Raw genomic sequence first — 24,098 nt, 5'->3', positions numbered from 1 at the left:
CCCCTGCGCTGGAGTGACTGGCATCAGATCCTGCTGACTCAGCTAAATCCAATTTATCTTCAACATTCTTCCCCCAACTTGTTCCTATTCAGGCTTGTGCCCTTGCCACCCTAATGTTCATGTTAATTGTGCTGATTCTCTGGTCACGTTAACTTACTTAGTGAAGACGAAGCAAAATGGGCATTGAACACCTCCACCTCCTTGAGATTAGTTATTAGCTAAATAGAGTATGGATACTTCGGGCTTTCTCTTGCTCCAAATGTATTTACAAAACCTCCTCTTACTGCATTTTATGCCCCTTGCTTTTGGTATCTTAGCCCACGTGCTTGCACTACTCTTTTGTGCTTATCCTGAGCAATTTGTCCATATTTGCACTTTTTGATTTTCAGGTCATTAAAGAATTCCTACTGAAGCCATATTGGCATCTTCCCATTCTTTCCTTGGCATCAGGATAGCATGAAGTCTGTGCCTTTAATATTGTTTCCTTGAGAAACTGCCAGCTTCCCTGAACTCCTTTCTCCCATAGATTTTTCTTCCCATGGGACCTTACCTGCCAGTTTTTGGAGTTAGTTAATGTTTAATTTTTTTATGAAATCCATTGTCTCTGTTCTGCTGCTTTCACTCCTTCCTTTTCTTTGACTCATGAAATCTCTCCTTTCACAACCACTTTCACTCAAATTGCCTTTCAACTTCACATTTTTGTGGCTGGTTCTTTCTGTGGGTCAGAATCGAGTGTCAAATGCCCTCTCGGCTACGTCCCCCTTTTCTGAAACAAAGTTCTTCTCAGTACACTCCAAGGCTGTGTCTACACTGCACCCCTTTTCCAGAAAAGGGATGCAGATTAGACACATCGGAATAGCAAAATCCACGGGGGATTTAAATATCCCCCGCGGCATTTGCATTTACATGGCTGCCGCTTTTTTCCGGCTTGGGGATAAGCCGGAGAAAAGCGCCAGTCTAGACGTGATTCTCCGGAAAATAAGCCCTTTTCCGGAGGATCTCTTATTCCTACTTGAAAGGGCTTATTTTCTGGAGACTCACGTCTAGAATGATGCTTTTCTCCGGCTTATCCCCAAGCCGGAAAAAAGCGGCAGCCATGTAAATGCAAATGCCGCGGGGGATATTTAAATCCCCGCGGATGTTGCTATTCCGATGTGTCTAATCTGCATCCCTTTTCCGGAAAAGGGGTGCAGTGTAGACACAGCCCAAGAGTTCACTGTAAGTCTTAGGTTTTGCTGTATTGTTTTCCAGCAGACATTTGGGTCGTTAATGCCCCGCCTCCCTACGGCCTTACTACAAGGTCTTGTGTTTAGGATGTTCCTGTGATGAGAATCCTGGGGCTAACACACCAAAAATAAAGCCAGTGAGTCTGTTTCTCAGCTCTGTTTTACACCCACATTTGGACAACAGATGATTTAGTCACTGAAGTGTTTGCAAATCATGTACTTCTGGGTGGAGGCAGATATCCGTGAAATGTTGCCATCTTTGTGGAAAATTGAAGGGATCATTAACTAACTGTCAGTGATAATAGTGAAAAAAGTGAGAGAGACTCAACAGATAAAATGGTGTCCTTGGCCTCTGTTTGTCAGAGGCTGGAGAGGGATGACAGGAGACAAATCGCTTGATCATTGTCTTCGGTCCACCCTCTCTGGGGCACCTGGTGCTGGCCACTGTCGGCAGACAGGCTGCTGGGCTGGAAGGACCTTTGGTCTGACCCAGTACGGCCGTTCTTATGTTCTTATCATTCTGTAGTGATGCAACAGTTCCAAAACCTCAGGGCCAACAACCTGACCCCCTTCATTTAGTTACTCCCTTGGAGGGGCGGCCCATGAGTATAGGCAGACTCGGCGGTCACCTAGGACGTCACCTTCAACGGGGCACCCGGTGATTACATCACGGCCATTGACGGCTGTGCGGGTGGGGGCACCGATCGCGCGTTCCGCCTGGGGTGCCAGCTGCCGCAGCTGGCCTCAGGCTGCGCCTGCTCCTATGACACCAAGTGGGGTGCGTGATTTTGCCCTTTGTAGACAGACAACTGGAAGCAAACGTACAAATGCAGTAATTAAAATGGTCTGGGAGACTGTCAGTGACAACAGTGAAGAAAGTGAGAGAGACTCGACAGATAACACATTGAAGTGGGCAGAGTACGTGAAAGCACCCTTGCAAACGCACGTGGACACACAGATTAGATTAGGAGTGAAAGCACGACCAGAACACGATAGCGGTACATTTCAATCTATGCTCTTCACAGAAAGTTTGTGCGGTTGTATATTTCCCACTAAACACCTGTGCCTAAGTGACTCAGACAATTAAACGAGCTCAGCATTAATCAAGAGAGTTTTATAAGGTGGACTGGGCACATCCACGCACACTTACCTGGTGTTAATATGGCATGCTAATGTGCAAGACAGCCCATCAATCTAACCTCAGTCTTTCTCTCTCAGTCAGGAAGGAAACCATCTATTTTTAACTCTGGAGCCCACAGCTATAACCAAACACATTGCTCTTTCTAGTGTAAACCAGCAGAGAACATGACGTAACATGAGCTACTATTCCACCCACATGCTCCTTACCTGACAGCTTTCCCTGCATTCCCCAAGCAAAGCCTTAATGATTGGTATGATCACTTCAGTCAACCTGTCAAGGAACAGCCAAAAAACCATGTGCCATTGTAACACCAACAGGCGGAACCGAACCTGGGACCTCTGGAGCTTAGTGTGGCCATGTCTACACTGTGGAGATCAGCCCTCTGGAGAGTGATCTTCTAGTGTTCAATTTAGCAGGCCTAGTGAAGACTCCCCAGGTTAAATTCTGAGGGCAGCGCCCACTGATGTCTGCGACTTCTCATTCCGCGAGGAGTAAGAGGAGCAGACGGGCGTATGTGCTCACACCGTGTTGGCACCATAATTGTGTAGTTAGATGGCGAACCTTACGCCGACCTGCCTGGATGAGCCTCTACAGCCGTGGTCACAACCAGTAGATCGCGATGTACTGGTAGATCTCGGAGGCTCTAAGAGTAGCTCTCTGAACTGCGCGCCTGTGCAGTACATTTACTTAGATTTCCTCATTTGAGGAGCAGCTACTCACCGAGCAACAGCACAGGTGAGTAGCTGCGAGAAATGGTGGGAATTTTTTTTTAAAGTAGCAGTATAAGGATTGGGGATAGCAAGTGATGGAGAGGAGGAGACTAGAGAGGGCGGGGCTTCAAGGAAGGGGCAGGGCGGTCGATCTTGGCTTGGTCTGTCATTTAAAAAGTGATCTTGGGTGTAAAAAGGTTGGAGACCACTGCTCTACAGCACGAGCTAAAAGCCAGCTGGCTCTCCGCTAAGCCTGTAGAGCAGACTCGTGAGTCTCTAAGTGGTCTCAGTGCCACTAAATGGGATAGTACCACACCCAGCTGGCATGTGCATTACATCACAGAACAGTCGTTCATCTCCAGCCGTGTATCCTGATCCGCAAATAAGCTGGTGGCCTATTGAACAAGGCAGGACTCTATTTGTATAAATGAGTCAGTGGAGAACCACGAACAATGACTGTCTTTACGAAAACTCTCGCCTTTCTCGTGGCCACTTGGCAAGCAGAAGAATGTGCTAAATTAACCAGAGAAAGTAGCTACAAAGGATTGAACCAGATCTCATTGAAGCGGTTTTATTTGTTTGTTTAGATGCACCTCCTAGCAACAGTGATCCCATGCGCTCGGGCTCCCTTATAAAACGTCAGATTCACCTGAGACGTGTTTCCAGCCCACACAGACTGCATGTAACAAGCTGCCCTACCCAGGCATTTCCTTCCACTTGGCACCAGACCACTAATCAGTCAAATTGCTGAGAAATCAAGCAAGTCCCGTCTCCATCAGCCTGACCGGTCAGTCACTTCCTGCTCTGCCACTTCCAGCTGGAGAAGTTAAAGCCACGGACCTCGGCAGATTCACTCACTGGTGTCATGCGCGGTCGCTGGCACCCTGCTCCATGGACCTGCTGCTGAGTTCTGCACTAGCCTGAGCATCTACTAGGGCTCAAGATGAAGCCCTGTCGAGTGGAAGCATCGTAGTCGTCTGTCACCGTGGCAAGAGCGTGAATAAGCACAGCATGGTCAGCACCTAGCTCCGCCCCCCGCCTCACTCAGTTTACCCAGCACAGGCAGGAAAAAGGGTTCCTGTCTGTGGCTGAAGCTTGGGCATCCAAGCAAGTTAGGGGAGTCCAGCAAGCCCCCGCCGGGCCCGAGTTATGAGCCTGTAGCACTGTTGGGAGATGCACGCCCTCCACCAGCGCTGTGGGGGGAATTTTTCCCAGCCCACGTGGCCGTTTGTCACAACCGACCAACAAGGCCTCAGTCCCCCCTATGGATCCTCAGCCAGTGGCCTTGAACCCAGCTCTGCCCTTGGGGTGCTCTGGACACTCCGACTTGGGCGCTCTCCACAGGACCTGGCCCGGCTCAGTTACACCTTGAACAAGGGGGCAACGCAGGGGGACAGCTCTGGACTCTGGTCACCTCACTTCATGCTGAACCGAGCATGTGACCAGAGCCGGCTGTGCAGCCGCGTCTCTTGCTGTGCATGCCAACGCTGGGGCCTCGTCCTCTCCCAGATTACAGGGGGTGCTAGTGTGACTCCCCTGGGAATTACCTGGCCCACCCCATGGAACTAGACAAATTTGGACTTGGCGTCTATCAACCCACCAACCGTCCTAATGGCCCCTTGGAAGTTCCTGCCTTGTTTGCCTTTGCCAGTAGCCAAAGGACCCACGCTCTCCCAACCCCCTCTGAAGTGGGGACAGTACTGCTCTTCCTGTGAAGAATGCTTGTGAAGTGCTCTGAGACCCCCAGGGAGGACAGGCCCTATAGAAATGCCCAGAGGCACTGTTATCAGAAGGAATGCGAAGCCGGGCTAGAGAGCTGGGAAAGTAGCCATGTCTTAGCCAGATGCCTCCCTGTAGCTCTTAGCAACATTGTTTGTTTGCATGCTGGATAGTTGGCAAGGTTTGTTTTTCTCAGACACTGCCAGTTTCTTAGCAGGCTGGTATTGTGACAGAAGTTCATGCCCGGTCTCTTGGTGGGCTGAGCCGACACGCGACACAGAGGTGGGGCTAGGGCCGAGGTGGCACTGCCAGATAAGTGACTCATGCCACCTACTCTTAGGCGTGGCTCAGCCCGGGTCTTACCATCACCACCTGACCCGACCATTCGTTGGGTTGCTGAAGATTAGCAAAGTACAGCAGCGCTCGGCCCTTCCTCCCCTGCTGGGCTCTGCACGCCTGCCAGGGAGATAACGCGCAACTAGGCTCTCTCTCTCCTTGGGAGATTTCTTGCACGAAAGAGGAAGTTGTCTTGAAATAACCCGGGCGCTTCCCTTTTCTCAGAGACGTCTGCAGACTTTGAAACATGCAGCACAGCTCCTGGAAAGGCAGCAGCCGGATCATTTAGATTGCCTGGGCTGCCCCCCTGTGCAATCAGCGCGGGCAAGGGGATGGCATATCAAGAGCTGGGTCCTGCTACCTGCTTTCGGGATGGGACCTCAGGTGCACATGAGACTGGCGGATCGCCCCAGTGGCAGTTCTAACAGAAGTAGGTAACTTTATCCTTCCATATAGCAGGATGCTGCTGAATGCCTCGCTTGCTGGTGCTGAAATGCTGCCCTTGTCGTAGTCCTGTGGCTTGCTCAGCTCTTTTGGAGGGAGCCTGCTGCCGAGATCAATGCAGCATCCAATAGGGGCTTCTCTACTCAGGTTCTTCACTAACAACTTTTAAGGGGGGGATACAAAAATGACAGAGTCACTCGCAAGCTTGGCATAATCGGGATAGCTGCGGATTGGAGAAATTAGAAATCTTGCATGGGGGTGGGGAAGTGAGAGACAGAGAATATTCTCTCCCTGGTAGGAAAAGGCCCTGGAAATTGTCCGAACAGGATGTGCACGGTTTCCTTTCTCTAAGAGCATTCCTTGCTGCGGCTAGGTGGGGGACTGAAACTCCCTGCTTATCCGCAGGCCTGGCACATCATGGGCAGCAGCAGCACATCTTCCCCCGGCTTCCCAGTCGGCGTACTGGAGCCACAACCTGAAGCGACCTCCCCTTGGGCCAGGGAGGATTTCAATGTGTGCAGCCCGTTCAGTCGTCTCTGCTGTTCCTGCCAGCCTGGGGAACAGTGGGTGGTTTTGTGCACAAGGCTGCTCTGAGACACAGGCTCATTGCATGAGGCTCTCCCCCCACTCCCGCCCCCCCAGCAGCTGGCCTCTAGTAACCTCTAGTAAACTCCCAGCTGAAGTTTGATCAGTGAAATGATCCTCAGCAAAAAGCCTCTGGCCTCTGGTCAATATCCCTGGTGCCTTTAGAACCCTTGTGAAACTGACCCTCTGCACCTGCTGCTTTCAGGCAGTGGAAAGGGTCACATGCTCACATTGCCCTTCCTGTTATCCTCGCTCCCTCAAGCAGCCTGCTGATTGTGTCTCCTCTTCATTGCCCTCTGGGCATCGGGTCTCGGGAGAGGGAGGGTGTCTCACTTGCACTGTGTGCAGCGCCCTGGTGGCGGCCTGTGAACAGTGTTGATAGCATCACTCCTAACTAGTGATGACGGTGATGGAAAGAAGGAAATCTGAGCAGTCCTTCTGGGATGGGAAACCGGGAAGGGGTCTGCTCAGCGTGCAAGTGTCACAAAGCAGAAGGCTAAAACAGTGCAACAATCAGCAGCTTTTATTCCTTCTGCCGCAAATACTCTCCCCTCTCATCAAGCATTTTCTGATGGTCACAGCTCTGAGTTCTAAGAGGTACCTTACTCAGAGTCACCCCGCACCCTACAATGTTCTCTCGCATGGACAGTCGGAGGCTCCCTGACATTTCACTCTAAATGCCGACTCTGAATTTCTTTGGTGGTGTTCACTCACCTCTCATGTGCAACTATATTATTGCAAGCTAATCATTTATAGGGAAGGGAGGAGTCTATTCATTCTATTGCAGAACAGGGCACCGCTTGCTCCAACTTCCCCAGCAGGTGGAAGGACTTTCCTTGGCCGTTTTTCTGAGTAAATCTGGCAATGGACTTGGGAATTCTTTTATTTTTTCCCCCGGATTGTTTTTCTGAAGCTGGCTTTGGAAATGGAAGTAGAGAGGCTAAATTTAAAGACCCGACGCTTCCTGAAAATCATTTTCTTCCCTTAGAAGTAATTCAAGGTGACGTGTTTGGGGGTATTCTCCAAAGAGTCATTAGTATCCAGGAACAAGCCTGCACTTCCCACTCCAGATTAAGCAAAAGACTTTCGAGCCTATTGGACTCTGAGACAGACAGACACAGAAGAAACTGCGAAAGGGAGTGGACTGATCGGTGTATGTAAGTTCCTTAGAATTCTTTAATGAATCGGCTCCTCTGTGTTTGTGTTTGCTTTCCACAAATGAGTCTGCTGGCCCAGAGGAACCTCACAGAAGCAGAACCTGCAGATTACTGCTGGGAGGCAAAGTCTGAGCGAGTCACCTACGTCCTCAGGAGCAGCGCGGAGGGAGGGCTCCTGGACCAGCCGAACTCACAAGCTGAGCCATGTTTGGGGTGAAACCCTAAATCTGCCCAAACGTGCTCCTCTCATTAGAGTCTCCTGCACCTTAGGGGCCTGTTTGAACCTAGGCTGAGCTTTGAAACCGGGAGCCAGCTGAACTTTATGTGGTTTGGGGGTTTTATAATGAAAGTTTTGCTCAGTTTTAGTTGTGACTTCAGGCGTGAGCAGCAATGGCCATAAGGGGCTCGTGGCAGCACCACACCAGTGTGTCTCTGCAGCCCCCTTTTCCTGAACCGCGGTTCAGTTTCGTTGGGGTTTTTGGTCAGCCCCTCTCTGCTGCTGCCAAACGAGGCAAGGCCCGGGCACACAAGCCCTGTGTGTATCCCTGGCCGTGGATTTGATCCTTAGGGCTACTAGCAGCAGGGCCTACTTTAGAGCAGCCCTTGGACTGCTCTACATTACGGCATGGAAAGCAAAGCAAAGCTGCACACAGTGACCTCAGGACGGGGGTGTGGGGCTCTGCTTTATATGCAAGCCCCAACCATCTTTATGAATGACCTGGCTGAGGGGATGGATTGCACCCTCAGCAAGTTTGCAGATGACACTAAGCTGGGGAGAGAGGTAGAAATTCTGGAGGGAAGGGAGAGGGTCCAGAGTGAGCTGGACAGATTAGAGGATCGGGCCACAAGAAATCTGATGAGGTTCAACAAGGACGAGTGCAGAGTCCTGCACGTGGGAGGGAAGAATCCCAAGCATTGGTACAGGCTGGGGACTGAATGGCTACGTAGCAGTTCTGCAGAAAAGGACCCGGGGATCACAGTGGATGAGAAGCTGGAGATGAGTCAGCAGGGCGCCCTTGTAGCCAAGAAGGCTAATGGCGTATTAGGGGCATTAGGAGGAGCATGGCCAGCAGATCCAGGGAAGTGATTATTCCCCTTTATTCGGCTCTGAGGCCACGTCTGGAGTATTGTGTCCAGTTCTGGGGCCCCCACTATTGAAAGGATGTGGATGCATTGGAGAGGGTCCAGCGGCAGGCGACCAAAATGATTCAAGGGCTGGAGCATATGACCTATGAGGGGAGACTGAGGGATTTGGGTCTGTTTAGTCTGCAGAAGAGAAGAGTGAGGGGGGATTTGAGAGCAGCCTTCAGCTTCCTGAAGGGAGGTTCCAAAGAGGCTGGCGAGAGGCTGTTCTCAGGGGTGGCAGATGGCAGAACAAGGAGCAATGGGCTCAAGTTGCAGTGGGGGAGATCTAGGTTGGATATTAGGAAAAACTATTTCACTAGGCGGGTGGGGAAGCGCTGGGACGGGTTCCCTAGGGAGGGGGTGGAATCTCCATCCCTAGAGGTGTTTAAGTCTCGGCTTGACAAAGCCCTGGCTGGGATGATTTAGTTGGGCTTGGATTGGGCAGGGGGCTGGACTTGATGACCCCCTGCGGTCTCTTCCAGCAATATGATTCTATGACACTCCAGCCGGGCAGCCACCCTAGATCTGGCCCTGAATCTGGAGTAGCTCCATTGGAGTCAGAGAGTGTAAAACCGATGGCAGAGGAGAATCGGCATGGGGAGTACAAAGTGGGCGTGCAGAGGTGCAGGAGTGCTTGTAGCATTCTCTTGACACTTTGCTCAGGTGTGACGGAGGGCGCCAGGTGCAGAGGATAAAATCAGACCCTTGTTGGAGTTGGCAGAGTCCCATGCACACAGCCCAGAATCACAAGGGGCTTTAAAGCAGCGGTGAGTGGCAGGGGGCAGCTAGGGAATGGGGGGTGCTGCACAGAAAGCCTCCCAGTAGTGAGCTAGACAGCTCAGATCAAGCAACCCTGCTGTGGGTCTAAAAGTAGCAGTGGCGACATCCGGATTTGGGCTGAAACCTGCGAAGAGGGTGGACCCTTCTAGCCAACAAAGGTCCCTGTACTCTCGTTTGATACTTCCTGCTCCTGCACCTTTCACTGGAGCGAAAAGGAAACTCCGGCTGTGAGCGCCGGCGTGAGAGCTCTGCTCCCCGCCTCATGTGTTACTTTCAGAACTGCTCTCGCTCGGCAGTGGTGTGAGCGCGCAGGGGGCGGTGAACTCTGATCTGCTCCGGGGGCACCTCTCACAGTGTGGCAAGACGGCACGGACACGCATGCTTGTGCAAGCTGCCCTGAGCCGCGGGCTCACAACCACACCATGCGGGACGGCTCGGGACCAGCCGCCTGTGACGGTATTTGTACCCCCGTTCTTCGCGGTGGCAGCCAGCCAGGGTTTTGATTTCTGACATGTGTGTAGAGCTTGTGGATTGGCGCTGTGACCGAGAGGGAGGAAGTGGGGTGACTTTCATAGTCTGTTCCCAATTGAATTTCCCTTGCAAATGTAGCCACTTGTGCTGCGACACAAGGTGCACGAAATGGTAACAAGAAAACGCCAACTGTACTTGGCTGACAATGTGTGAGACTAAATACATGGGAGTACAAGGCTGGAGAGCCTGGCGTGGCTGTATATAACTCGCCTGCACCGTGTGGGTGCACTTCACTGACCGCGCATGGCTTTGGGTAATAGAGGGGTTTAGAAGAGAGAATATTTTCCTGGCTTTGTCCTATTGTCCCCGGATTCTGGCCCTTGAGTGCTCTCCGGTCGCTGTGATTCTTGTCTTGTAACTGGACAGGGCCGTTCAAAACTCTTCTGGTCACGTGTCTGTTTCCCAAACCAGGCGTGTGGCCAGTGACAGGCAGCTGCTCAGCTCTGCCAGCTGAAGGGTGAGTCTGCGAAGGGCGGCGAAGGAAAGGAGCCCAGGGTTCGCTGCGGTGCTATCGATTGCAGTGCGGATTCAGGACGGGGACGTGGGGAGAATGTGGCAGTGCTCCCCTGGGCCGGCACAGACACGTTCTCGGCTGCGCCTCGTGCCTGGATCGCCCCCTCCGCTCCCTGGCCTTCAAACGCTTTTTCTGTCGGTGCCTGTGACCCAACATAATGTAGCTAGAGTGCGGGCTCCGGGGTGGGCTGAGGAGGAGCTTTGGGGTGTCAGAAGGGGCTCTGGATTTGGGGGGGCAGGAGGGGCTCTGGATTTGGGGGGCAGGGGGGGCTCTGGATTTGGGGGGGCAGGAGGGGCAGCTCCCAGTCAGTGGTGCAGCGGGGGGGCTGAGGCAGCTTCCTGCCTCTCCAGGCACCGCAGACCCTGCTGCACCCAGAAGCAGCCAGCAGCAGGGTCCCAGCCAATAGGAGTGCGGAGCTAGTGCTTGGGGCAGGGGCTGTGCGCAGAGCCCTGTGCACTCCTCTCCCTCCCCCCAGAAGCCAGGCCTGCTGCCGGCCGCTTCTGGGGCTCAAGCAGCGCAGTCTGAAGTGCCAGGACAGGCAGGGAGCCCCCCCTGCTGCTCACCGGATCCCCTGCAGCCATGAGCCCCAAAGCCCGGCACCCCACCCCCCCAGCGTTGGGCCGCAGCCTGTCATTCAGCCCCCTCCCCCACCCTGTATTAGACAGTCAGGAGCGTCTCTGCAAATGCCTTGAGACGCCGTCCAAAGGGGACGTGCCGTTTCCCCGCGCACACCAGTGGGGAAAGCTGGTAACAGGCTCTTGTGCCGTTTCCCGGAGTGTCGCAGCTCCATGTGGGGCGGGCTCGCTGCAGCCTGGCTTGACGAACAGACGGGCAGGGCCCTCCCATCGCAGCGAGCACCGGCCGGCTCTACCGAGAGGGCCTGATCTACTCGCCCAGAGGAAACCCACCCAGACCCTGAGGCCACCTCTCAGAAAGCTCGTCTCCAGGTCCAGAGGCGTCTGGCTCTGCCTCTTCTTCAGTGCACTCGCTCTAGAGCTTCAGGCCTGTATGGGACCAAATCCAGCCCCATGTGCTGAGACCTGGCCAAGGAAAGCCAGAACGCCCCCTGGCACCTTGCGGTCCAGCCGGTTCACTGAGGGGGGTTCTACAACCTCCCTTAGAAGCCTGGTCCGGTACCAGCAGAGCCCCAGGGTGAGTGTGTTGACAGTCTTGGCACATAGTGCTGGATGGCTCCTGAGGGCTGTGGCACCTTTGCAAAGCTCCCATGAGAGAGGAATAAATTTCCCCACCCCCAGAGGAAACGGCAACTCAGAAGCAGCTCTTTAGCCACCCGCCAAGAGACACAGGAGAGCGGGGCAGGACTGGCCATCCGCGGGGCTGGGCGCTCGCCAGCTGCTGCAAGGGAGATGTCCCTGGCCCATGGGCGAGGCTCCGTATCCTCTTCCCCCGGGGTCGCTGCTCCAGGCCTCCTTTGCCAAAGTCGGCATGTTACCTTATTTGATACACCAGCGGTGCAGACAGGAAATGGCTTTCTCAACCGCAGGGTCTCAGGGAAGTCCATGCCTGCATCGCTGCTCGCGAATTGTTTTGTGGTGTTGCTAAGCGCTCTGTGAACGCGGAGGGGGTCTTTGACTCTCACTGGCCAGTGCCAGGAGTAGCTGGAAAATACGTCTCTCTAGGCTAGAACTGTCTAGACTACAGCTGTTCTCGGCGCACAGGGTGGATTCAGGAAAGGAAATTGTAGGTAAAAGGACAGAAACCCTTCCTTAGATGATAGACCAGCGTCCCAGAGGAAGTGAGGGGAGGTCTGTCGTGTGAACCTGTTAAGAGCTGGCTGATGGAAAGCGCCGCGGACTCGGGGCACCGTTTGCAGCTCACAACAACAAAGGTGTTGGTCCTACAAACAGCGCTGCAAGTTCCCGAGAGCCATCTGCTGGCTCCTTCCCGGCTCTCCAGCCACTTACGCAGAATCAGAGAGACATGGGGCTGGAAGGGGCCTCTAGGGGTTAAGTCCAGCCTCTGCTGTAGGCCGGTCCACGTAACCTAGCCTAGACCATCCCTGACACAGGCGTGTCCAACCAGGTCTTCAAACCACCCAGCGACAGGGATTCCACAGCCTCCCTTGGAAGCCTGTTCCAGAGCTTAGCTCCCCTTCCAGTTAAAGATTTTCCAGAGATCTACCCTAAACCTCCCTGGCTGCAGATTAAGCCCATGGACATAGAGAACAATTGCTCTGTCTCGTTTAGAACAGCCGTTGGCATATTTAATTGCTGTTATCTGGTCTGTTCCCTAATCCACAGCTCAGTCGTCCTTTCTCAAGACTAAACGTGGTCAGTTCTTGTAACCATCCCTCTTAGGTCAGCTTTTCTGAACCCTCTCTCCCTTCCCCACCCCCCTTCCTCTGGACTCTCCCCAAACTTGTCCACATCTCTCCTAAACGGTGGTGTCCAGAACTGGACACAGTGATCCAGCTGAGACCTCCCCTGTGCCAAGCCAAGAGGGACAATTACTTCCCGTGTCTTCCATGCGATGTGCCTGTGTGACATAGTGCGGGTACCTTGCTGGTTGCTAGGCTTGGGCTGTGGGTGACTCCCACTGGCTGCTGCCTGTACCACGGCCCAGCCGAGTAGCTGATGGGACAGGGAGGGAACCTGTTCTACCAGTTACCCCCCAGGGAGAGGAACAAAGGAAGGTGGAATGCCGCCCTTGGCTGGGGGGCAGGGCTGGAAGGGACGGTGAATACAAGCAGAGAGAGGGTAAGTTTAGAAGATAGGATACACAAAGAACAAGTTAAAAATCACTTAGGAAAGTTAGATGTCAGCAAGTCACCAGGTCCTGATGAAATGCATCCCAGGATACTCAAGGAGCTGATAGAGGAGGTATCTGAGCCTTTAGCTATGATCTTTGAAAAATCATGGCAGACAGGGGAGATTCCAGAAGACTGGAAAAGGGCAAATATTGTGCCCATCTATAAAAAGGGGAATAAGAACAACCCAGGAAACTACAGACCGGTCAGTTTAACGTCTGTCCCAGGGAAGATAATGGAGCAGGTAATTAAGGAAATCATATGCAAACACTTGGAAGGTAATAAAGTGATAGGGAATAGCCAGCATGGGTTTGTGAAGAACAAGTCATGCCAAACTAATCTGATAGCTTTCTTTGATAAGATAACGAGCCTTGTGGATAAGGGAGAAGCGGTGGATGTTATATACCTAGACTTTAGTAAGGCATTTGATATGGTCTCGCATAATATTCTTATTGATAAACTAGGCAAATATAACTTAGATAGGGCCACGATAAGGTGGGTGCATAATTGGCTGGATAACCCTAGTCAGAGAGTTGTTGTTAACGGTTCTAAATCCTGCTGGAAAGGGATAACAAGTGGAGTTCCTCAAGGGTCTGTTTTGGGACCCGTACTGTTCAATATCTTCATCAATGATGTAGATATTGGGATAGAGAGTACGCTTATTAAGTTTGCAGATGATACCAAACTGGGTGGGGTTGCGACTTCTTTGGAGGATAGGGACATAATTCAAAATGACCTTAGCAAGTTAGAGAAATGGTCAGAGGTAAACAGGATGAGGTTTAATAAAGAGAAATGCAAAGTGCTCCACTTAGGAAGGAACAATCAGTTCCATACATACAAGATGGGAAGCGACTGTCTAGGAAGGAGCATGGCAGAAAGGGATCTAGGGGTCATAGTGGACCACAAGTTGAATATGAGTCAACAGTGTGATGCTGTTGCAAAAAAAGCAAATATGATTCTAGGTTGTATCAACAGGTGTGTTGTAAGCAAAACTCGTGAAGTCATTCTGCCGCTCTACTCTGCACTAGTTAGGCCTCAGCTGGAGTACTGTGTCCAGTTCTGGGCGCCACATTTCAAGAAAGATGTGGAAAAATTGGAAAGGGTACAGAGAAGAGCAACAAGAATGATTAAAGGTTTAGAGAACATGACCTATGAAGCCAGGCTTCATGAACTGGGCTTGTTTAGTTTGGAAAAAAGAAGATTAAGGGGGGACATGATAGCGGTTTTCAAATATCTAAAAGGGTGTCACAAGGAGGAAGGAGAAAATTTGTTCCTCTTGGTTTCTGAGGACAGGACAAGGAGTAATGGGCTTCAAGTGCAGCAGGGGAGGTTTAGATTGGACATTAGGAAAAAATTCCTAACTGTCAGGGTGGTCAAATATTGGAATAAATTTCCAAGGGAGGTGGTGGAATCTCTCTCTCTGGAGATATTTAAGAACAGGTTAGATAGACATCTGTCAGGGATGGTGTAGACGGAGCTTGATCCTGCCTTGAGGGCAGGGGGCTGGACTCGATGACCTCTTGAGGTCCCTTCCAGTCCTATTATTCTATTATTCTATTTAGTTGCTATCTGGGAAGCAGGGGAGAAGGAGCTAGGGAGGGGGGCTGGGATTGTAGGGCCCAGCCACCTCCCATCTCAAGGGGGGCACTGAGGCCTCTTAGCCCCAGTTCCTGTAACCAGATGACATCTGTGCTGTGCTGTATCCTGGAGAAGCAATTAACTCCCTCCATTCTACTGGCTGGTAGAGTCTGTCCGTGCCATTACGGGGGTGCAGGAGACGGGAAAACCCCAACGCGCTATCACAGCCTGTAAACACAGCCCCGGCTGCTATGCCTCTCTCTTGCAGCTGGGCTGAAGTGAGTGGCAGCTCAGGAAAGCTTATGCCATAGTCAAATTGCTAGTCCTTCTGGTGCCACTGGGCTCCTTGTTCTATCTGGACTATGAAAACGTTTGAGGGCCCCTAGACTAGAGGCAACCACTGTAGCTCAGGATGTGTAGTCCCTAGCACTCTTCTTGGTATCACTTACATCACCCAGAGGTGTGAAATACACACCCTGGAGCGATACGTGTTACACCGACAGACACGTAACGCTCTCTCGCTGACTTAGCGACTGCTGCTTGTTGGCCATGGTTTCATTGTGTCAGTGCTCCCGCCTGTCAGCTCTCGCCTGTCAGCATACAGTGGCTACCTGGCCGATCTTCCAGCAGCTCTGCTGTAAGCTCTCTAGTGTAGGCCTGGTCCAAGGGTACTTGGATGGAGCACGATGTCATGCTTGTTTGAGAACACTCCTGGGAGCGCCCAGCTGTTCTCACCAACAGCTCAGCATCCACTGGCCTAGCCAGAAGTCCTGGAATAAGCTTAGAGAAGAGTGCAGGTCCTGAAAGCAGAAAGGGACCCCGCTGAACCCTGCCAAAGAGTCTAGGCCGCCACATCTTGCAGGGTTTCATGCCGCTTAAAGCATGACACTTCTCACCTCCTAGGTCCATCAATTCCAAGGCCAGACGGAACCGCTGTGAGCATCTAATCTGAGTTCCTGGCACAGGCCAGACAAGTTCCCCCAAACAATTCCCAGAACAAATCTTTTCGGGTATGTCTACACTGCCACCCTAGTTGGAACGAGGGTGTCAGTGTAGACGGACCCTTAGAAAAAGACCCAGCCGCCCGTTAAAAGTGTTTCTGGGATGATGAATCCCCCCGACTCGTGGTAAATCGTTCCAAGGGTTCATTACTCTCATTGTCGGGGCAGCGGGTATCATAGGCAGGGGAAGGCGTTGCCTTTCCGAAGTGCCTCACCTGGCCCCTCCCAGGCTCCACCCGAGTCCCCCAGGCCCTGCCCCCAGCCTGCTGTTGTGGTGCCAGAGGCTGGAGGTTACGTTGCTTGTGATCCCAAGGTGGGGCTACTGGGGTCTGGTCAGCAAGCCTGGCCTGGGAGGCTGGGGCCAACTCGCACCTCCCAGCTCTTCTCTCTGGCTCTCTGGAGCTCCTGGGCTGTCCGGGAGCAGGCTGGGGGCGCTACCCTGAGGCAGGAGCAAGGACGAGTGGCCGCATTGGCGGGGATGGGGGGGGGAGCGCTGGGTAGGGGCCAGCAGCAGCCCCAGTGGTTGTGGAGGGAGGTTGGAGTCTGGTGGACGAAAAAGGGGAAGACGCCTGGGCCAGAAGAGGTGGGGCCAAGAACCCATCCCTGTGGGAAGCCCCTGGGAACACAGCTGCTCTGTTCTCCTCCCGCTTGGGGCAGGGACTGAGCCAGTGTTCATGCACTGAGTGTGGCCATGCTCATTTTATGGAGCTCCAGCGTTTTAAATGCGAATGCTGGTGGCACCAAGTCACACGCCTTGCAGCCGCAGCCTAAGCCCCCTGCATCAGCCCCGCCACTCTCAGCAGCCACCTAGAAAACCCCTTTCCAAGTTACTTGGGCAGGAGCTGGGTTCCAGGAAGCGCTGCTGACGGGTGATGGCCCCGCCTTCTCCGCTGCCGAAGGGCCCATCAGCATGCCTGCCACGACAGCGTTACCTGGGCTAAGCCAGAGGGGCTGTATCCGTGACAACCCAGCATGCTTCCTGGAAACGGGAGGCGATTTTTTTTCACCAAAGTTTCCCGCACCCTGATTTCCCCCTCCCCAAACTAACCGGGCAGGTCCCAACCAGGGCCGGCCCACAACATTTTGGCACCTGAGACAGGGAGCTCACATGATGCCCCCATCCCTACACTCTGGGTCCTAGTGACACTGCCTCCCAGTCTGGCACCTGAGACCTGGTCCCACCTGGTCTTCCCTCTGGAAATACTCCTGAAGGGCCGCTGCCCCACTCCCGAGTTGTGCTCCTGGAAGCGAAGGGAAATTCCAGGGCAACGGCACAAAGGAGACTCAGCCGGGTTTTTATAAAAAGCTACAAATTTCAAATTTAAAAATGTGGCTCCCCTCTGAGTCCTGAAAGAGCGTTTCGAATCAAAGCGGGGGAGGGGGCTGGCAGGCGAGGGGGCTGGGTGGTGGAGGAAATGGGAAGGGGGCTCTGCTATTATCAGGGAGCGCGGCCGCTGCTGCTGCTGTGTGTCATGTTTCCCCCACTGAGTCATCAGCCATTTCCCCACCGGCCCTGTGCGCTCTCTGGGGGCTGCGGGCCCTCCCTGCTCTCGGACGGAAGCCCTGTGGTCGCCAATGAGCAGAGCGCTCAGAGCTCACGGAGAGAAAATCTAGAAGTGAAACCCTTTCGGGCGCTGCAGCGTTTTTCACTTGGCCGCCGATGCAAAGGTCAGAGGGGGCTGGCAGCCCCTCAGTGTAGCCCGTTGGGCGGCGGGTGCGCCATGCACGGCTGAGGGCTGCCTAGGCTCGCTCCTGCTCCCCGTCGTTTGCCCTGCCATGCGCTGGCCAGGGAAGCGCTGTGCTCGGGCGGGAGCTGGGCACCTACCACTTAGAAGACCCCAAGGGAAGGTAAGGGCAGTGTGTGTGTGTGGGGGGGGGGTTACCCTGAAAATATGGGGCACTGGCTACGATGGGCAGAAGAGTTTTCTGCAGAACAGGGTGGTCGATAGACCGGACCCCTAGAGAGCATGGCAGCCCCTAGGGGCAGCTTGGATTGGCCTCTGGAACTAGGGGACCCCTCATCCCCTCATGGGTGAAGGGCCTTGGTGGGAAGGGGCGTGTGTGGGCCTGGTTGGCTTCTCCTGCTCTGCTGGTGGCTTTTAGCCGTGGTGCAGTTGCTGTCTGTCAGCAGCTCTGCTTCTGCTTGGTGGACGACCCTGCTGTACATTGTCCCTTGTCTTCTGGCTCAGGAGACTGAGCCGGGCCGTCCCTGCTCTACACCCTCCCTGGACAGCTCCCGGTGCTCCTTGCGGAGAGGCAGCTTGAGGCGGGGATTTGTACGGGCCTGGCGCAGGGATGCACTCCAGAGTCTGCCTCGGCCAGAGGCAGGTGCTCAGCCAGGCGCTGCGTGTTTGGTGGGGGCCGGGGAGGGAGCCTGGTTTGCTACTTGGCTCCCCGAGCGATGGAAACTGGGCTGCACTTTGACTTCCCTCTGAACGAGTTTCCTGAAACCGGTTAAGTCGCTAGCAAACCGTGGGTGAGGCAGCTCGCGCACATACATCCACACACACATGCACGCACACCTACACACGTGTGTGCTTGCACATGGTCACACACTCTCACACACACGCCTGCATGCCGATAAGATACACACACTCAGACATGCACACACGTGGACATGCACACACATGGACATGCACACACACACACACACATACCCCCAACGAGCACGTAGGGTAAAAGAGCCTCTGTGTTAATGAATGAGTACCAGTGCATACACGCAGTCCCAATCAACCCAGCTGAAAGGGGAAGGCATCTGCCTCCAGCTCAAAGAGTTGCTCCTAGAAACAGCATCCGAGGCCAGACCCCTGCAGCAGGACTGGACCTCTGCAGGCCCTGCGGGACCCACTGACAGAAAAGCAGGAGCAGGTAAAACGTACTTTGTTGCAGGTGGGATTGGGAAGGCAAAAAAAATCATCCTGCAGCAATTTGCAGGAAAAGACAATCACTTGTCAGCTTACCAGGCGTAGCCTATTCACGTAATTAATTTGTTGGTGCTTGTCTTTCTCATGTGCACGTAATATGTTCACCAATGTGTTTGGGGGGAGGCGTTCACTCTCTTGTGGGATTTGCAGGATCTAAGTTTTGCAGGTGGGACAGAGCTAAAAATGCAAGAAACGATGTGGGAGCAAATGTGACGGGCAGTGGGCATTGCAGCGTGGGAGGTGAGCAGGCTTTAAAGAATATTTGGGCACAGGGCTCTGCCCGGGGCGCGTGTGATGAACGGAGGGGCCAGGGAAAGGCCTCTGCAGAGAGAGCTGAAATGCAGCTGGAACGAGGTCCCTCGTTGCAGGGAGCGTTTCTGTCGCAACATTTCAACGCCCAGATGGTCTTCATTCCAAACCAGCACAAATCGAACGCTGGCCACAGCTCCCAGGAAAGGGCCTTCCGGAAGCGTTCCGCTTCCAAAGCCGCTTTTCGCGTGGAACGTCACCCAGAACAGTCTGATTTCGGGAAAAGTCGACTGGGGTCAAAATGGCGTTTTATGGCGGAAACCTCTTTGGGTGAGAAACTTCCAACCAGCCGTCACTCTGGGCCTGGGAGCTGCTCCGACACCAGCCTCAGCTGAAAATAAACCCTCGCACCCAGCTGGGCACAGACAGGCGCTGCTCTGAGCAGCACCAAGTGGTACACACACTGTCACCCGTTTGGGGGAAAGGCCCGACTTCCCTCTCCCCACTGCGCTGCACCTGACCTCTGTTGGGTGGGGCAGAGTGGCTGCTTCCTGACAGGACGAGGAGCCCGTCAATCAGATCAGCTCGGTAGAGAAGGACTTTTGCTCTGCCCCTATTGGAGGAGCCCTCCAGCTGCCAGAGAGCGACCGGGCCACTCACGCGGTGCGGCGCTCTGTCTCCCCCTGGTGGTCACTGCAGCTGACCGAGCACTGCGCCGCTGGTCTCACCCCAGAGGTCCAGATTCCATTGCTGCTGCCATCGACCCAGCCAGTGCTGTGGGTGCAGCCTTATGCAGGGCCCTGCCCCTGTGATTGGCCGTCAGGGTAACTCCCCTCAGATCCTAGGCAGGGAGGGGCCAGAGATGGGGCAGACGGCTCTTCGCTCACGAGGGAATGTCGGGCCTGGTTCTGATTCGCCGTCCCCGTCCTGAGCCCACTCCCGGCTTCACTCTCGCACACCCCTGCGATGGGCCCTGCGACCCCAGCAAAGTGGACAGCGCCCGCGGGCACTGCGGTGGAAGTGGAAATACCACGGGATCCCAAGCATCTCATTGTCCGCTAGGCAGCAGCTCAGGAAACAATGATGAGGACGGGACAGCCAGCCAGAGCAACCCAGGTCACTTAGGAAGCTGGGCCCCGGGCAACCAACTGCCCTGTCGCTACAGAGAAAGGCAGAGCTCTGCCTCTAAGTAGAACAAGGAAGGGCGGCTGCAGAGAACGGGGCTTGGGCCTGCACAGCAGCGACTCCGAAAAGCATCTAAGGGTCGGAATGGCCAAGCAGCTCCGCCAGCGCTCCCAGTGCAATGCTGGGATGTAGAGCAGGGAGCTGATGCTTTTACCCATATGGCACTGGGGAGACAGATCCTGGAATTCCCAAGCTGTTCGTTCTAGCAAGCCCGGCCCTGCTTCTGGAAATGAGCATTACACACCACTCAGGGCGCTCGCTCCTCTGAACCCGCAGTTCTGCAGCCCGCTCTTTCTGGGATTGGCTGTTCCCACCTCTCCGGCCGTCGCTATTTCTTGTCTGCCATATTCCGACAGCACACGTGGCGTGGCTCAGTGTCTCCGTCCTTTGGACTCTGAGGCTGTTTACTGCCCTGGAGACTGAGGTCATTGGACATGGTGTTTTCAGGAATTATTCCTCAGACGTGGCAGGTTTGGGAAATAATTCCTTTTGTTCCTCCTCCTGAGCCATTTTCCGCATAGGATTTCCCTAGACCGTAAAGACCAGCAGATGTGTTTTGTTCCAGGCCTGTGCATATTACCAACCCTTCAGAAACAGACAATTGTCATGAAAATACTGATCAGAGGAGCCCGGGGCCTTAGCTGTCAGGGGCTGCTGCTGCCGTCTCTCTGCTTCATGCTGGGCCTAGCTCCAGGGCTACGTCTACACTGGCCCCTTTTCCGGAAGGGGCATGTTAATTTCAGCTATCGTAATAGGGAAATCTGCGGGGGATTTAAATATCCCCCGCGGCATTTAAATAAAAATGTCCGCCGCTTTTTTCCGGCTTTTAGAAAAGCCGAAAAAGAGCGTCTACATTGGCCCCGATCCTCCGGAAAAAGCGCCCTTTTCCGGAGGATCTTATTCCTACTTTGAAGTAGATGCAGCCATAACCCACAAAGCTGGGCTTTGACCGCACTGTTTGTTTTGCTTGTGGGGGTGGGTTTGTTATCTGGGTGGATATACAGGGCAGCTGGTAGAAGTGTAGAAGTGGCCCATGCCTGTAGCTTTCATTGGCTTCCATGGCAGGTGATTGATGGTTGCATCCCGGTAGCGACTTGCTTTCCCTCTGGGGCTGCTACCCAGAAGCAGCAACGTTCAGGGGCCACGTCTCCTGTCCTAGCAAAGAGCTCCCAGGGTGGCCCCGCCTGACGCTGGCAAAACGGCGACGTTGCTGGGGTGGCTTGTTCCACCCGCTCCCCCAGGCACCAGTGGAAGTGCAGGATAGCTGCGTCTACATGAGGGGGTTCTCCTGCACAGCATGCCGGGCAGGGATCACAGCCCCTCACACCCTGGCCAACCTCGCCGGACCAGAGACACCCCTAGTGTGCACCAGGCCCTAGGCTCCCCTGTTACACACCCTTCTGATCTGTGCAGGGAGCAATCCCATTGGCTGCACTGAGATCCCCTAATGGGGCAGAAAGTGAAGCATGCACCTGAATCTGCAGGATCGGGGCCCTAGGCTGGCTAAGCACCGCAGCCCCGCAGGTTGGAGTTTCGCCTCCTGCAGTGAGCTAGACCCAGTCTCTGGAGCTGGTCTAATCAGCAGAGCTCCACAGGATCATGGCGGCTCACTGCAGCCAAGGATCTGTAAAAACGAAGGACGGGTACACGGGGGGCGGCTTGGTGTCCAAACCAATGTTTTGATGCTTTTCCAGAGACGCTTTCCCTTTAAAAAGCGGGGCCCACCCAATAGGTGCCAAAGGGCATTAGGGGGTTCCATGTCTGCTGGCTCTGCATGTGATACGTTTACAAAGTCAAAGGAGGGCTCTGCTAATGGCCGGCCCTATGAACTCAGGCTCCACCCTGGAAGGACAGCAAAGCTGGACTCTCTTCTTCTGACACAGCACAGCTGTAATAAGGACTCTGCAGGCCAAAGTGGCACTAAACCCCTTTGTCCTGCAATCTGGATTAGTTCTGGATTAGTTGTGCAGAGCTAACAGCCAGGGAAAATAGTACAGACTTATTAAAATCATTGAAGTCAGTTCCATTCTATATGGGCTCTTATCGTATTCTATAGAGAGTCTGTCCAGCAGGTAGTGATCAACGGCTCGATGTCAGGATGGCGGTGGGTTTCCAGCAGAGTGCCCCAAGGTTCGGTTCTAGGGCCGGTTTTGTTCAATATCTTTATGAATGACCTGGATGAGGGGATGGGTTGCACCCTCAGCAAGTTTGTGGATGACACTAAGCTGGGGGGAGGTAGATACGCTTAAGGGCAGAGATAGGGTACAGAATGACTTAGACAAATTGGGGGATTGGCCCACAAGAAATCTGATGAGGTTCAACAAGGACAAGGGCAGAGTCCTGCACCTGGGACGGAAGAATCCCAAGCATAGTTACAAGCTGGGGACCAACCAGCTAAGTAGCAGTTCAGCAGAAAAGGACCTGGGGGTTACAGTGGATGAGAAGCTGAATATGAGTCAGCAGGGTGCCCTTGTAGCCAAGAAGGCTAATGGCATATTAGGTTGCATTAAGAGGAGCATTGCCAGCAGATCCAGAGATGTCATTATTCCCCTTTATTCGGCTTTGGTGAGGCCACATTTGGAGTATTGTGTCCAGTTCTGGGCCCCCCACTACAAAAAGGATGTGGACGCATTGGAGAGGGTACAGCGGAGGGCAACCAAAATGATTAGGGGGCTGGAGCATATGACTTATGAGGAGTGGCTGAGGGACTTGGGTCTGTTTAGTCTGCAGAAGCGAAGAGTGAGGGGGGATTTGAGAGCAGCCTTCAACTTCCTGAAGGGAGGTTCCAAAGAGGATGGAGAGAGGCTGTTCTCAGTAGTGACAGATGGCAGAACAAGGAGCAATGGTCTCAAGTTATGGTGGAAGAAGTCCAGGGTGGATATTAGGAAAAACTATTTCACTAGGAGGGTGGTGAAGCACTGGAATGGGTTACCTAGGGATGTAGTGGAGTCTCCATCCCTAGAGGTGTTTAAGTCTCAGCTTGACAAAGCCCTGGCCGGGTTGATTTAGTTGGGATTGGTCCTGCCTAGAGCAGGGGGCTGGACTTGATGACCTTCTGAGGTCTCTTCCAGTTCTATGGGTCTATAATTCTTTATGGGCTCTTATGTAGGGTTGCTAGGTGTCTGGTTTTGAACCGGACAGTCCGGTATTTGAGCTTTCTCTTCAGGAAACAAATTGAGAAAATAGAAATGAGAAAACAGAAATGTCCGGTATTTTCTGAATAAGATGTAATGTCGATTGTGATGTCATGTCAAGTATGTCCGGTATTTTTGTTGAAACCATCTGGCAACCCTACTCTTATGCCTTCATCAGTGTACTAGTTAAGCACCTTCCCACAGTGCATGGTGCAATGTGCCCCACTGTTGTGTGCAGTGAATTTGTAGCTGGGTCTGTCCCAGGCTGTTAGGAGGACGAGGGGGGTGCTGTGATGCTTTTCACTGGACCAGCCTCTGTTTGTGGGGGTCTGGAGACAAGCTCATGACCCACACCCACCTCTTACCCTGGCCTGGGAACAGTTCTTCCCAGGGTCACAGCAAAATGCCAGCTGAGACCCATTTGTTTAGCATAAGTAGTTAGCACATGTTGTAAGGGACCTTCTGAGGCAGAGCGGCTCACTTTGTGTCTCTAGCTGTACCTGTCTAAATCAACATGCAGCTAAATCCAGCCTTTCAGCCTGGAGAGAAATGAAATTTCCTCTGGGGAAAACCAACGCTGTAATGTAGAAGAAGGGGATTGCAATTCAGGTTCAGCTTCTGCTGTGGGAAGGCTTAAGAATTCTTGCTCTTGCTTCTGCCACAACTGGGGGAGTCCAAAGTTGTAAAGGAGTGCAGCCGTGCAGAACGAAGGGGCATGTCTAGCCACGTAGCTTCCTGGGGGCTGTTTCAAAACCTGGCATCCCAGGGTATGCGACTGGCTTCTAAGTTTAGCCAACCAAGCCCACCCACCCGACTTCTGTAGGCGAGACGTGGCCGTGGAAAGCCGCCGGCGACATGAGCAATAATTGATGTTGTTGATAGTCACTGTCCATGAGCAACCCATGGTCTCACACACCTCTGGGGAGGTGGGGCGCAGCGACCTGCAGGGGGCTTGCTCACGCTGTACCAGTCTGGAGGGGAATGCGAGCAGC

At 53.6% G+C, this 24,098-nt stretch overlaps 1 protein-coding gene across 4 annotated transcripts in view; it reads left to right on the top strand.

Moving 5' to 3' along the window:
- The first annotated feature begins 5,130 nt into the window (after positions 1–5,130).
- Positions 5,131–24,098, top strand: part of PIK3R6 (phosphoinositide-3-kinase regulatory subunit 6) — a 58,957-nt gene continuing 39,989 nt past the window's right edge. The window contains exons 1-2 of one of the 4 annotated variants that reach the window (XM_075903474.1): positions 5,131–5,562; positions 7,150–7,318. The gene's annotated coding sequence lies outside the window, so the exon portion shown is untranslated. The other 3 variants (XM_075903473.1, XM_075903475.1, XM_075903476.1) reach the window with 3 other exon arrangements.

Source organism: Pelodiscus sinensis, chromosome 20 (assembly GCF_049634645.1).
Source record: "Pelodiscus sinensis isolate JC-2024 chromosome 20, ASM4963464v1, whole genome shotgun sequence".
NCBI lineage: Eukaryota > Metazoa > Chordata > Testudines > Trionychidae > Pelodiscus > Pelodiscus sinensis.
This window is presented reverse-complemented; position numbering and strand designations above follow the sequence as displayed.